The 14,660-nt window shown below is 42.8% G+C and overlaps 1 pseudogene; it reads right to left on the reverse strand.

Annotated features, from left to right (window-relative positions):
* Window positions 1-11,873: 11,873 nt before the first annotated feature.
* LOC132025992 (keratin, type II cytoskeletal 8-like) lies at window positions 11,874-13,221 on the reverse strand (annotated as a pseudogene).
* Between the last annotated feature and the right edge of the window lie 1,439 nt (window positions 13,222-14,660).

Below are 14,660 nucleotides of genomic sequence, written 5' to 3' on the forward strand. Positions count from 1 at the left end.
ACGTCAAAGTCAGGAGCTCGAACCAAATTTAATTTAAGTTTGATTTGAAAACATTCTAGTGTTATGGTTCTGTGGTTTTAGAAAAAATACTCATGGCCGGTTCTGGTTTGAATAGGTTGACTAGGTTAAAACTAAAACATTTCTCCATTGGTTTGTGGTTAACCGATTAATTTATTGCTTCAGAAACTGAAGTTGGTTAGCCAGCCCCAGGTTTGGGTTCCTGGTTCAATTCAGTTCAAGTTCCCAGCAAATGTATACTCTGAAAACGGCACGATTCCTGAGCTACCATGTGCTAAGTATGCCAACTTCCTCAAAAACCACAAGTCCCCCACAAACCACAAACTCTCTTACTCTCTGGTAAGATAACAAATGTCCTAGCAAAACGCTGCCCAGAGTACCAACCCAAAGTAGAGCAGAAGGCAGGCAACACTTCGTCTGAGAACAGAGAGGATCCCTACGATGCTACTTAGGATGGTAACTGAACAAAAATGAGTGCCTTTCTTGGCTATTAGAAACCTTTATGTTGGCAACTCTCGACATGATATGTGGGCATAAAAGTGTAGCTCTTTCAGTTAGAAGACGTGTCGAGTCTTCATTTACAAATGATTGTTTAATATTTTTCAAATGGATATATTAATATGCAGACATGTACATTCATATATATAATGATTATAAGTATATATGTATGCATTAATGAATTATTCTCAGAAAAAGGCATGGGGCTACAGGGGGTACACATCTGGGAATGTCTTCACATTTGGGCATAAATTGTATGTCGCAGCAGAAAAATGTGACAGCAGGTACTTTAGTCATTCCTTTATTTCTGTTCACCCCATAAGATAAACTTGGTAATGAAGACATGAAAATTTGGACAATGGGCTAAGGGTTGAGGCCTATCCACAGGCATCACAGGTCCTGGATTCCCTGGAGCATTTGGAATGGCTTTGAGAGAGTAAGTGAGGCCCATTAAAGCCAATCTGCACTGAGAATAACCAGCTCTAGCAATATGACAGGCACCTTGATGACATCAGTTGACCTTGGTTAGTGCAAATTTGCATGAACTTGAGCAATAAGTATCAAAACCAGAACCTTCTCAATATTCCAAATTTAAATTCTGGAATGTGCAGCAGAGAGGGAATTTAGAAATCTCCTAATCTAGTGGTCCCTAAATTTAGCTGGCCATCAGAATCAGTTGCAGAGCTTTAGAGAAAAGATCTGTTGAATAAAAATTTCTAGGGCTGGAAACTGGAAATCTTGGATCTTAGGAAGCACTTCAGAAAATTCTGATGACCAGTCAGCTTTGGACACCACAGATCTAGTCCATCCCCCTTCTTCCATTTAGAATAATGTAACAGCAGACAACTCCTCAGTTGTAATAATCATGCTAATGTGCAAAGTGCCTGCTGTGGACCCCTTTAACGCACCTTCCCTCTAATCCTTGAAACTACTCTCACATTCATGCTGTGAGTAAACAATCTTTCTACAATCCCTTCTCTCTAGATGTTCTGCACCCTTCTCATGCAGTTTATCTTTTCACATGCTTTTGATGGGCATTATTAGGTTTCTGTGGGGTGCTTCAGAAAGTCCTGCCATCTTGAACAAAGAAGATAAATTGGTTGAATGGCATTTTTCATCAGCAGGTTCTCAGGGATGTTTCCTAGAAACTTTAAAGTATACACTATACTCTTCTCAGGGTTGTGGCCTGTCAAAGCCCATAATGATGAGGGAGATTAAAAAACTCTTAGGAAATTAATATCTTCATTTTTCACTTGCAAGTTTTAAATTACTCAACACAAACCCATGGTGCTTGATCACTGGGCATTTCCAGAACCAGAGCTCCTGGATTTCAACCTCTTCTTACCACCTCCAGCCATTTTCATGTTGGACCAACATATGACTTAGACTGATGGGCCCACCCAGAGCATTAAGACTCTTGGCCACATGATTAGGTTTTCATACACAAAATGGTTTGGCTTTTATTAAAAATATCCACGACAAAACGAGTTTAACTCCAAGAAATCTTTTGCTGATGTTTCTACCGCTGCTTATTTCCAAGATTTCTAGCAACAAACATTTTGACTTTAATCAAAATCCACATAAATGTTTCACTTTTAAAACAACTGTTTGGCATCCTATAGAGAATTTACCTGTTGAGAACAGTTTTGGATAAAACGAAATAAGATAACATCTGACAGCATCTCTGGCAACACTGCCACCGGTTTGTACCACTGGCCCTCAGCTGCTGTCCATCATTTCTGAACCCCAGTCAAAGCCTCCCAAGGGAAGATTCTGGAAGACATAGCTAATCCCCTTGAAATTAGTTCTTTTCAGGGGGTGCCTGGTTAGCTCAGTGAGAAGAGTATGGGACTCTTAAACTCAGGGTCATGATTTTGAGCCCCATATTGAGTGTGGCGATTATGTAAGTAAAAAAAAAAATAAATACTTAAAAAGAAAATAGTTATTTTTCTAAATTGCCAGAAAATTGAATGGGTCATATCACAATTGAGCCTCCATAATAAATGGCAGTTACACTTATGATTATTTCATCTGCTTCAGTAATCATGTAAATGATGTTACCTAAACTAACAGATGACACAGGAAGAAGATACAAGAGATTCTTCTACAAATTAAGAACTTGAAGAGTTTCATTTACAGAAATACAGGTATTTGGGGAACTTCAGAGTCAGAGTCATTGGGTCTTAGCTCACTTTACAGTTTTCCAAATCCATTCATGGACATTTTCAGGCATGTCCCTCACAGAAATTACCGAAGGAAGCAGCCATGCATCAGTAGATGCGTCCTCTTCTCAAGGCAGTCTGAGTCCAGGTTCTCGACTTAACTAGCTGTCTGATAGTTATGGAAGCTATCTGAACCTCAGTGTCATTACCTGCAAAATATGCCTGATGATAGCTACTTTCATCTGCTGAAAATATTAAATTACACGAACACATAAAAATATCTACCTCAGTTTCCAACTTATGCCTTCTCTCCATGCGTATCCCAAAGGATATTTTTCATCTTCACAAAATGGTTCTAAAATGCCACAAGTCTGCAGGAAGAGCCAGTCAGAGGTATTAAAAAAGAATAATGGAAAACTATCATGGTGGTACGTGAACTACATTAGTGGATTCCATTTCTCTATCTTCTGCGTAATCTTGTTTGCAGTGTGACTCTGCAGTTCCTTCTAGGAAAAGTGGAGTGTTTTTCCCTGCCCCTCAGGTGTGAGGTCATGTGTGTGACTTGTTTTGGCCAATGACATGTTAGCAAACTTGCCTCAAGCAGAGATTTGAAAAAGTGCTTTTGCATTTGTTTCTTGTCTGCCCTCTGCACTTCACCATGGAGCATGTCTGGGCTAGCCTCTGGTGGTCAAAAGATATGTGGACCAATTGCATGCATCTCCTTAGTCCACAGCCAACAGGCCACCAGACTTAAGAATGAGCCCAACGAAAGCCAGAAAAACTGCCCAGCTTAGCCCACTGTAAATTACAAGCTGCAGATATAGAGCTAAATAAACATTTATTGTTTTTAAGCTGTATTTTCTAGATGGGGTTTCCATAAGAAAATTAAGCCCCCCCAAAAAAATATTTGACTATTTTCTCAATTCTCCCAAATGGTATGTAGTTAATTTGTTAATAAATGCCTTAGGGCATTAAGGCTTAACTATCTTCTGGAGTCTACTAAGAAGGGATGTTTCAAGCCATTGCATTTTGGGTGGTCATTGGACACCCTAATTGTAACAACAGATAATTAATGCAACCATATATTAAAATGCATTACAAAGTCATCATTCTTCTTTTTTTTTAAGATTTTATTTATTTGACAGAGAGAGAGATCACAAGTAGGCAGAGAGGCAGACAGAGAGAGAGGAGGAAGCAGGCTCCCCGCGGAGCAGAGAGCCCGATGCGGGGCTCCATCCCAGGACCCTGGGATCACGACCTGAGCCGAAGGCAGAGGCTTTAACCCACTGAGCCACCCAGGTGCCCCTCATAATTCTTTTTTTTTTTTTTTAAGATTTTATTTACTTTTTTATTTGAAAGAGAGAGAGTGAGTGAGAGAGAGAGAGAGCATGAGCAGGGGGAGAGGGAGAAGCAGGCTCCCTGCCAAGCAAGGAGCCCAATGTGGGGCTCAATCCCAGGACCCTGGGATCCTGACCTGGCCAAAGGCAGTTGCTTAACTGACTGAACCACTCAGGTGCCCCTAAAGTCATCATTCTTAAAATAATGTGTCACCAAAATGATAGATCAATGGACCAAAATTAAATATTAAAAAAGTCTGAAAAATATGTAAGATATGAAATAAAAGTGGGCATTTTAAGAAAGTAAGGGAGCATTCACTGTAGTCTGCTGGGACAAGTGGCTGCTGCATGGAAAACAGAAACCTCAGTACCTGACATCTTGCCCTCGAATACACTCCATATGGTTAAAAAGTTAACATTTTGTTTAAAGAAAGAGCTATATTATTAAAAAATAGATAGTAATTCATATCATCTTCTATTAAGAAAAGCCTTTTCAAGCATGATTACCAATCAAAGAAGCTGTAACAGAATGATTGATAGATCTATGTAAAAGTTATAAACACCAGTATATGTTTAAAAAGCAAAAACATTAATTTTGGCCCAAAATTTTTATATTTTGATATACAGTTAAAAGGTAAATGAAAAATTAAATTTGGCAATAGCTAGATATATGTTTTCATAGCAAATATTTATTGAGCTGCTTCTATAAGCCAGAACTGCACATCTGCAGATTAAAAAGAAAGCAAAAAAAAGAAAGTAGAAATGAGCCCAACCCCTATTCTCATGGTACTTAATGTTTAGTGAATGCGTCAATATATAAGCAAGTAAATAAGTACAAGAGAGCATTCCACTAAAAGGAAACTTCAGGTGCAAGGATCCTGTGGTAGGAGGGAATTTGGTGATTTGAGAGACTGGAATAAGGTCTAAGCAGCAAGAACACAACCAACAAATGAGAGACTGGCTCAGAATGAACTGAAAGGAACACAGGGACCAGAATTTGCAAGGCCTTAAAACCCTGAGGAAGACATCTGATATTCATTTTAAGAATAAAGAAAGTTACTTGAAGTGAAGGGTTTTAATCTGGTGGGTGACATGATCGTATTGGGTTTTGTAAAAACCTTTTGAATAGATGAGTTGATATAGTTGATATGGATGATATAGATGAATATAGATGATTCAAACGTTTGATAGTTACTCTATTGGCACAGGCAAGAAGCACTAGGAATTTGTTCCAGAATAGTGATAATGAGGATATTGCCAAGCAAATGGATTCAAAGATACTTTAAACACACACACACACACACACACACACACACACACATTCACACTGAAGTTTGATGATGGGTAGGATTAAAGAAGTAGAGGAAAGATAATTATCTATTATATCAGAATGTGGTAATAGCATTCACTAGAATAAGAAAAATTAGAGAACCAGGTCGGGAAGACATGGATTATAAATTTTATCTTAAACATTAAACATACTAAGGCTGAACTGCCTTTGAAACATTCATATAAAAGTGAAGTAAGCAAGGGAAGCCTGGGTGGTTCAGACCATTAATTGTGTGCCTTTGGATCAAGTCATGATCCCAGTGTCCTGGGATCAAGTCCCACATCAGGCTCCTTGCTTGGGATGGGGGGGGAGCCTGCTTCTCCCTCTGCTTGTTGCTCCCTCTCTGCTTGTGCTTTCTCTCTCTCTCTTTCATTCTGATAAATAAATAAAAACCAAAAATCTTCGGGGGGGAAAAGAAAGAAGTGAAGTAAGTGGTTAAATATGAAGCAGAGGTGTGAGCTAGAGAAGGAGACCTGGCTCTCATCAGCATTTAACAGAACGTGGATATTTGAAGCTGTGGGAAAGGCCCTCAGAACAGAGAAGTAAGATGACAACAGAGAAGTAAGTTAAGGTAAGTGCCCCTAAGACTTAGCGTTTAGAAGCTCCCGGGGCGCCTGGGTGGCTCAGTGGGTTAAGCCTCTACCTTCGGCTCGGGTCATGATCCCAGGGGCCTGGGATCGAGTCCCGCATAGGGCTCTCTGCTCAGCAGGGAGCCTGCTTCTCCTCATCTCTCTCTCTCTCTCTGTCTGTCTCTCTGCCTATTTGTGATCTCTATCTGTCAAATAAATAAATAAAATCTTTAAAAAAATAAAAAAAAAAAAAAGAAGAAGCTCCCAAGGTTGGGGAGCCTGGGTGGCTCAGTCATTAAGCACCCGACTCTTTTTCCGCTCAGGTCATGATCTCAGGAACGTGATATCAAGCCCCAGGGCAGAGGGGGGGGGGGAGGAGCCTGCCTAAGTTTCTCTCTCTCTCCCTCCCAACCCTCCCCGCAGTCAAAACTCCCCCACACCCTGCCTCCCACCTACCCCCAACTCCTCCACCCCTGCTCACGGGCACCTATGCTCTCTCTCTCAAAATGAAAAGAAACAAACAAACAAAAAACCCAAGTCCCTAGACTGACGGCCAGCTGGTGAACAACAAGGATGTGTGAAAGAAGGAGGACTGTGGAAGGAGAAAAGCACGGAGGGAGGAAGGTCGCCGAGGCCAGCAGAACGGAGAACGTCAAGAAGCAGTGGTCAGCACATCCAACCCTGTGGAGAAGTCAAGTAAAAGAAAGACCTGACCAGGTGGTATCCTGAGCAAGAGCTGCTCAAGGTGTTGAGACATGAGGAAATGAAGACATCGGGGACCGTCCTCTCCCCTCATCCATGGGGGTCCCCTTCAAGAATGCCGCATGGATGCTTGAAACCAAGGAGAGTCCTGAACCTTATCTATCCTATGCTTTTTCTATATATATGTACCTATAATAAGGCTTACTTTATAAAGTAGGCAGAGTAAGAGATTAACAACAATAACTAATAATACAATAGAACAATCATACCAATATATTGTAATAAAAGTTACTTGAATATGACCTCTCCCTTTCTCTCAAAGTATGACACTGCACTCACTCTTCTTGTGGTGATGGGAGATGACGAGATGCCTGTGAAATGGGATGGAGTGAGGTGATTGAGGCAGGCCCCTGGCCATAGCTAGGCTATGACTGACCTTCGGATGACTCATCAGAAGGAGCGTCATCTGCTTCCAGACCATGGTGCATAGCAGGGAAAAGAACACCACAGATAGCGAAACTGTGGATAAGAGCCAGCTACTACATAGGCAATTCCTATAAGATATCAGGCTGTAAAACAGAAGGATTATCAAGGGAGGTAGACAGTCTTTCCCTACTTTCTTCCCTTTTGGTTCAGTAAATTTTAAAGGTTGTTGGAGTGCCAGGGTGGCTTAGTGGGTTAAAGCCTCTGCCTTTGGCTCAGGTCATGATCCCAGGGTCCTGGGATCAAGCCCTACATCCGGTTCTCTGTTCAGTGGGCAGCCTGCTTCCCCCCTCCTCTCTCTCTGCCTGCCTCTCTGCCTGCTTGTGATCTCTGTCTGTCAAAAAAAATAAATAAAATCTTTTTAAAAAAATTTTAAAGAGTATTAATATTATCAAATTCAATACTCCAAAATCTTTGTCAGTAAGCATAAAATACATAATAGTTTAAAATATATAATGATTTATATAGCAAGCAGCTTATATTAGTCCTCTAATATAGTCCATATACTATTATGGTTTGCAAGAAATAAAAACAAGCAGAAAATGTAATTTAAATATCAAAATGAGATTAAATAATGTGTGCAAAGTTCTTACTTCAGTGTCTGACACAAATATACATTTTATTCTTTCTGTAATGCGACAAAATTTTATAGAAAGGTTCTCTGTTTATTTTTCAGTCAAAAAATTTCTGTTTCCACATAATCCTCCTTTATCTTATAAGAGAAATCCCAGAGACATATAGATTAAATAAGAAAGATATTCCATAAATTATCACATACTTTACACTTGCTATCTTAGTCCTGAAGTCAGTCCAATTTCTAGCCTTTATTTCAGGGTAGGAAGAGAGAGAATTTTTTTTTTTTTTAAGATTTTACTTATTTATTTGACAGACAGAGATCACAAGCAGGCAGAGAGGCAGGCAGAGAGGAGGAAGCAGGCTCCCCGCTGAGAAGAGAGCCCCATGCGATGCAGGGCTCCATCCTAGGACCCTGGGAACATGACCTGAGCTGAAGGCAGAGGCTTTAACCCACTGAGCCACCCAGGTGCCCCCAGAGAGAGAGAGAATCTTAAGCAAGCTCCATGCCCTGCATGTAGCCCAGTGTGGGGCTCAATTTAATGACCCTGAGATCATGACCTGAGACAGAATCAAGACTCAACCACTTAATCAACTGAGCCACCCAGGCGCCCCCCCCCCCATTTTCTTTTATATAAATAATACTAAAATCTAAGACAATTGGAAGATTTTGTGCCATTGATGTTGGATATTCTGCTTTATCAATATTAATTTTCATTGGACAAATTCTACTTACTTTTCCCCTTTCTTATTCTGTTTGTAGGTATGTGCTTGTACTGTAACTAATTATGATTAAATTAAAATAGATTTAATAAGCAACCAAATATTTTACAAAGTACTCTCCAATAGTTGTAGTAGTGGTGTTTTTATAAAAAGATATATAAGGGTCCCAGTGTGGCTCCCTCGTTTTGAGTGTCCAACCCTTGGTTTTGGTGCAGATCATGATCTCAAGGTTGTGAGATCAAGCCCCAAGGTGGGCTTGAGCTTAGCATGGAGTCCGCTTGTCTATCTTCTTCTCCTCTGAGTCTCCCCGACACATATGCATATGCAAGGTCCCTCTCTCTAAAATAAATAAATAAATAAAATCTTTTTAAAAAAAATAGAACTTGAAAAAAATAGATATTTAGGACCCAATTTGTGAGTATATATGTGTTATAATTAAAGAGGGGTACACACACTTATTTAACTCGTTTAAGATCAAGAATATTTGATTACATGAAGTAGTGAATAAATTCTTTTCTACCAAAAAATTCGCCTGAGCCTGAAAAGCACCAGGAATCAGCGGTTGGCCCTCTGGATGCCTTTTATCATGTGCCACAGGCCCATAAAAATTGGATATTCCCGCTCTACTCATACGTTGGACCTAAACCAACACCACTCTGCCGCAAGTTCGCCTACAGAAGGAACTCCGTCTAATCTCTTCCAAAACGTCCTAAATAAGAAAATAAAATAAGTAGAATTGAAGCTGCACTACTCTAGGGCACATTTATATTTCTGACAACTATGGATTATTCAGTAATACCTCTCAGTGCACCAGTAAGCAGAGAGCATGGGAAGCTAATAAAAGTAATGAAGTCTTTGTAGTACATGAACTCACTGCTATTAAATCTCTTCTGAGAAATGGGATGAGCCTGCCAAGTTTGTTGGGAGGACAGCTGAATTTGTAAGCTGGTGAAGTGAAAATAAGTTGTGCCATGTGGCAACAGGCGCTGAAGATAATGGGCGTTCATGCTCAGGAACTGAATGCTTTGTCTAGCCTTCAATTTCATTGAGGAGGGATGATGACACGAAGCTGGATTTATCACATCTGTACTTGTCAGCAAAATCTAGAGGGAAAAAATCACAGTTTTATAGTATGCAAAGCTTGAGCATATCACGTTGCTAACAATATTGAGCCACATAATGTAAACTTAACATTCTTCATCCAATGACATATCATTTGCCATCCCTGTGGCCTATGGAAGCGCCTTAGTCATCCAGAGCTCCTGGAAAGCCATGATGATGTTGAGGTCTATGGGAAGGGCTACTCAGGTGGTCATCAGACAAAGACCCAGCAGGAAACAGCCCACTCTAATTTAGGAAAGCTTACTATAGGAAGGTGCAACCAAGGCCCACGGAATCCACAAAGATAGTGCAGCGCATACCCCAACGTAGTATTGGGGGGGTGCACTTATCAACCCTCGAACAGAAGCGTCAAGTGTTACTGGAATCTAAAGACAGAAAAGGCTGGGCAGAAAATGTCACCTTACGGCAACTCTGATTTTCAGAAGAGGGACACAGCCTGCCCGAAGGCATCCTGCAGGGAGTGGGGAATGGAGGAAAAAATACCCCAGCGTCCTCTTCCCGTACTCTCCAGCAGGTGCCGCTCATTGCCTGAACCCAACCACAACCAGGTTTCTTCAAAGAGAACTCTTAGAAACTATCTCTAGGACCCAGGGCAGGGTGGAGTAGCAGGTAGAGTGATGTAAAGGGGCAAATGGAAGACACCCAACGTCAGTGGAAAGACAGCATTGTTGTGTCAAGTAATTGACTTGACACACAACTTCTAGTTTTGCCTAAGTCTTTACCGGTAATTCCCTCGATGATATTATTTGCTTGCTTTCCTCTCCAGCATGAACAGGTGTAACATAAGAGCAGGCGAAGGACATTAATCCCCAGGAGTCAATTTCCTTAAGCATGTCCAGGTAACATTATCTCCTGCCTCCCCACAAAAATCAAGAATTCTCACCTTAATCCCCAGGAGAATATTTATTTTCATTTTACAAAGAATGGCAGTTGTTGAGTGGTGACTGTTTTTAAAGAGAGTAATTAAATCTCTCAGTTTTTCCTTTTACAAATCAGGTGAGCAATGTACTTACTCTGAACAATGACAGTTTTTTGGCTGCTTGTGAACTCTGGAAATATTGATCAGTTCAAAATATTCGGACGCTTGCATCTCCTGAATTTGCTTACTGCAGCCCTTCTTCCTGGTCGGTCAGGAGAGCACCAGCAATTTTGTTATCATGATAAATTATCCTCCCTGGTAGGTCACTCTTTTTTACCTAAAGTCACAATTTGCTCTTTCCTCTAGGTCACAACCTGATTTTTCAGGGTGACAGATTTATTGCTTGCTCTGTGCTCCAAAAAACAAATAGCCAACGTTGCTCAAAATACAGTACTGTCACAATAACTTTGGTATTTCCCAATGGGAATAAGACCCAGCATTTTATATTCCTGTTTGAATATGGGGGAGAGAGAGAGAGAGCATGTCCCCATTTCTCCAAATCCGGGCTGGAGACTGTAGTTAGATTTAAGCCAAGCTGCCAATTTTAAACAACTGATGAGCAAGTACTTGTTGGCATAGTCTTGGGGGAGCATTTCTTTTGAGGAAGCACAAAAAAGCAGAGCAAACAGCTACTTCTGACCTCCAAAGCAAGCCTTTTCACTGATGGCACATTTCCTTCAGCTATCATAAAAGCCCAAGTCCCCCCATAAAATTTCCCTAAAACATGACAATGAAGCTGAGATGTTAGGTAAGGTCATGTCGCAGACCTCTCACGTTGGAACGGGCTAAAGTGATGAACAGCACTGCCAGGACTGTTCATAAAAAACCCCACACTCAGTCCTCAATGCTTCCTTCCCCAACCGGCCATCCGGATATGCTGCAAATCTCCAACCTTGCATCAGGCCCCGCTCCCACACTGTATGCTTCTAAATGCTGTGTGACCTTACAAATATTACTTAACCACTCTGCGCCTCCATTTCCTCATCTATTAAATAGAAATAATTATAAAACATATTTTATAGGACTGTTGAAAGAAATAAGCTACTGCTTATAAAGCATGTAAAACAAGGCCTTCCAATGCAAGGATTAGAAAATTTTTATAAATTTAGTCTGGTGAAAATAAAGCGGTATCTTCCTTGCGGTTTTCATTCCCCAAGATGACTGCTCGCATCTTTTGCCATTTTTCTACTCTGGTTGTTAATCTTTCTATTTTCATTTGTTGAAATTCTCTATATATTCCGGGCTAAACATGTGCTATTTGTATTTGTTGCAAATATGGCTATTCTTTTCATGGGGGTGGGGGAGTGATTGGCAGAGCCAGCTGAGGCTTTATTGGGGAATAGACACTTGAATTGGCTTTTAGTTGGGAGCAAGAGCAGCAGGTACCCAGGGCTGTAGGATCCCCACCAAGGGTGGACTGAGGAATGGAGCTGAGCCTCAGGTGAGTCTCCTGTTTCTGACGCTGCCCTGCACAGCTCCTTCCCCCAAAGGCTCTATGGCAGCCACAGGAGTGAGGAGGCTGGGAGCAACCACACATGACTCCAACACCAGCTTCCCATCGCGGGTCTCTTGTCTTCTTCACATCTCCAGCCTTGGAGGAGCTGACTCAGCTAAAAGAACTGATGGCCCGCCACCCGAGGCTGGATGGGAGGAGCTCAGGCTAGTTGAGGCCAGGGCTCCTGAGCCACACGTCCCCGGTGGGCGGAGCTTGGCTTACCTGAGTAGCCACGGGCAGTCCTGGTGTGGAGACTCAGGTTTGGGTAGCGGACTCCAGCCGGCTCTCCCCTCCCTCCAGCAGTGTCCAGTAGGTAACATCCTCCATGTCCAGAGCCAGCGTCATGCTCATCAGCTCCTGAGACCACTGTCGCGCCAAGTCCCGCTCGGCTCCACGCAGCGCACCTCCAGCCCGGTCAGCTTGGCGTCAGCATCCTTAATGGCCAGCTGCCTAAGCTGCCCAGTACCAGCAAGGGCAGCCTCCAGAGAAGTCCCCTGGCCATTGAGGCCATCAAGTTCAGCCTGGAGTCGACCCGTGTTCCGGTTCATCTTACAGGTCTTCATCTTCTGCCCTGGAGGTCATTCCCGTGCTCCCCAGCCAGTGTCAGCAGCTCTCATGCCTGATCTGGTCCATGGTCTCAGCCACGGCCTGGCTGCGGTTAGTGATGTCTTTGTGCTGGGCCTTGACCTCCGCAGTGATGCCATCTGGCCCCTGGGGGAAGGAGGGGGGGACAGCTGCTGTCTACCGAGGGGATCATGGAGGCCCTAGATCTGCGACTGCGGTTCCGGCTCCCCTTCTCCCGGGGCGGCTGGAGGAAGCCCATCTCACCAGCCAGTCCTTGCAGGCGGACTCCAGCTCCGCCTCACTGATGTAAGCCTCACGCACAGCCTTCTTGATGAGGACAGATGCATTCTCCAGCTCAGCATGCTCTCTGATCTCCTCCACCTACTTTTTCTTGAAGTCCTGCATAGCCTCTGCCTCTGGACAGGCTCTACCTCCGGCTTTAGTGTCTCTTGGGCCAGTGCTATCGGCTGCCACCCAAAGTTTTTGATGTACCCCTGAACATGCCCACGTTACTGCGAGCCGTTTCTGCTACTGCAGGAGGCTCCATTTAGTCTCCAGAATCTCGTTCTGCTGCTCCAGGGTCTGTACCTTGGGTATAAAGGAGGCAAACTTGCTGTTGAGGGTCTTGAACTGCCCCTTCTCCTGGCTGGGCACAGCCTGGATGTTGGAGTCCACCTCCAGCTTATGGGGGCTCAGCAGGTTCTGGTTCACTGAGATGGCTGCCATGCCCTCTATACCCCCTACCCCCGCTCAGCCCCCGACCACATTCACAGTGCCCAGGCCGCTGGGGAAGCTGTTGCGGCTGACCACCCTGGGAGAAGGGTGTGCTCAGGCACAAGATGCTGCTGAAGGCCCAAGGGCTAGAGGTGGCCGTGCTCTAGGACTTTTGGGCCACCCTGATGGATGTGGTTGGAGGCTGGTGTGGAGGCAAGTAGGCTGAAGCAGAGATTGGTGAAGGAGCCAAGAAGTTGCTTCTAGGTGGGGTGTTCACTCTCTTTATTATATGTATAGTATAGATTTTAATCTCAGGAAGACAAGAATTTTCAAAATAGATCCCCCAAATACTTGAAAGTCAATGCCTTAATAATTGGAGTAAGCATTCCAAATAGACTGACAGCACACCTTCATAAGATAATTGCCAAATCCTTCCCTTGCTTTTTGCTAAGTCAGACTGGTCTAAATGTTACATCAAATTCTTAAATCAAAGTAAGCATACAGGGGCACCTGAGTGGCTCAGTCGGTTAAGCGTCCATTAAGTTTCCATTCTTGATTTCTTTTTTTTCTTTTTTTTTTTAAATTTATTAGACAGACAGAGATCACAAGTAAGCAGAGAGGCAGTCAGAGAGAGAGGAGGAAGCAGGCTCCCCGCTGAGCAGAGAGCCCGATGTGGGGCTCGATCCCAGGATGCTGGGATCATGACCTGAGCCAAAGGCAGAGGCTTTAACCCACTGAGCTACCCAGGCGCCCCCATTCTTGATTTCTGCTCAGGTCATGATTTCACCGTGGTGAGATGAGCTCTGCCTGGGACCCCACTCACCAGAGAGTCTGCTTGAGATTCTCTGTCTCCCTCTGCCCCAACCCTTGCTCTCTCTCTCTCTCTAAAATAAATAAATCTTTTTTTAAAAAAAAGTAAACTTATAATTGATAATCATCAATGATAACATACTCAGGGGTACAGAGAATAATAAGCACAATTTCTGCTTTTATCAGGTTTAACATCTAGCTATGATGAAAGAGTAAACATATTAAAAAATACTTAAGGGATGACTGGGTGGCTCAGTTGGTTAGGCAGGTAGGGCTCCTGATTTTGGCTCAGGTCATGATCTCACGGGCAGGGGATGAGTCCTGCTTGTCTCCCTGCTCATCCAAGAGTCTGCCTGAGATTCTATCCCCTCCCTCTCCCTCTGCCCCTCCCCCTGCTCACCCCCATTAAATAAATAATTAAATCTTTTTCAAAAAAGTAAAAAAAAAAATTATTTAATTATAAGGTAAATATAAATTTCAGGTAGTACACACCACTGTATATATCACTATAATTCATTTCTATACTTGGAAAACTCATTTCATAAGGCACACCAACAAAGATAACAAAATGGTGAAAACTCATTTTCTCCCTTGTTGATGGGAATCCTTGAAAAGTCACAGTTTATAGTGTTCAAACCATG

The sequence above is a fragment of the Mustela nigripes genome, chromosome 10 (genome assembly GCF_022355385.1).
Source record: "Mustela nigripes isolate SB6536 chromosome 10, MUSNIG.SB6536, whole genome shotgun sequence".
NCBI classification, from domain to species: Eukaryota; Metazoa; Chordata; class Mammalia; order Carnivora; family Mustelidae; genus Mustela; species Mustela nigripes.